This window comes from Gouania willdenowi, unplaced genomic scaffold (genome assembly GCF_900634775.1).
Source record: "Gouania willdenowi unplaced genomic scaffold, fGouWil2.1 scaffold_434_arrow_ctg1, whole genome shotgun sequence".
Taxonomy (NCBI): domain Eukaryota; kingdom Metazoa; phylum Chordata; class Actinopteri; order Blenniiformes; family Gobiesocidae; genus Gouania; species Gouania willdenowi.
The window spans coordinates 292,771-293,953 of NW_021145195.1; the positions used below are offsets into that span (position 1 = coordinate 292,771).

Consider the following 1,183-nt stretch of genomic DNA (forward strand, 5'->3'; position numbering starts at 1 on the left):
TTATGTACAACCAAACAACTTCTTAAGGCGTTTAAATATTTCTTTCATTTTGAAACCATAAATAATTGGATTAAAGAGAGGATTATATAAAACAACCTGTAAAGTCATGATTAAGTGCACAATTTTGGGAAAGTTGTTGTCGAATCAAGCGAAAACGACATCATATGTACCTAAAGCAGTAAAACACAATAAAACCAGCAGATGAGGTAAACACGTCTCTGCAGCTTTTTGTCTCACATCGTTACTGCTTTTGTAGACAATGAAAAGTATTCTAGCATATGTGAATAAAACAAAAAACACAGGACAAATACCCAATATAAACATGCAAGACACCAAACCAAATACTGATATCACTTTTGAGTTCACACAGTGTAGCTTAAAGATAGAGTTGGTACAGAAAAATCCTTTTATAACAAAATGACAGACTTTCTGCTTGGCACTCAACACAGTGGACACTGACATTTGAGAAGCAGGCACAAACCAGGCAAAAACTAGTACAACAACCACAGTCCTGTTAGTCATGATGTTTGGATATACCAGAGGCTTACATATGGACACATACCTGTCAAAGGCCATGGCTGCCAATAGTAATAAGTCTACAATACCTAAACAGTAACATAGGAAGTACTGAAGAAGGCAGACTGAATAGGATACAGTTTGTTTCTCAGATAGAAAATCAATCAGAAGTTTTGGGTAAATGTTTATACTGACTAAAAGTGAGTTTACTGATGAAGCTGCAATGAAAATGTACATAGACTCATGAAGGTTTTGATGTTCCCAGATAATATCCACGATAATAGCATTACTGTAAATTGATTAAATGCACAGCGTCAACACAAGGATAAAATAAAGATATCTATAGTTTTCCATGCCTTCAAAGCCCCCAAGTGTTATATATGTCTCATTGAATTCCTCACCCATCTCACAATTGTGACGAATCACAGATTTGTCTCTTGACCTGTAACAAGAACAAATGATTAGGTTTAAAGTGCAACACCTGACATACCAGTCCTCCAAATGACCTCAGGTTCTCATCATCTATGTCGGTCAGACAGAGGGATTAAGTTGGAGCAAAGTTGTTATATAGCATTTCCTTTCTCTCCAAGGATCTCATTAACCTCAGTAACAACTTACAAGGTTAAAGAAAGGCAGAACTTCATTTGGACCAAATCTTGCAGCAGCA

At 36.2% G+C, this 1,183-nt stretch overlaps 1 pseudogene; it reads right to left on the reverse strand.

Moving 5' to 3' along the window:
• LOC114460408 (olfactory receptor 11A1-like) lies at positions 1-921 on the reverse strand (annotated as a pseudogene).
• Between the last annotated feature and the right edge of the window lie 262 nt (positions 922-1,183).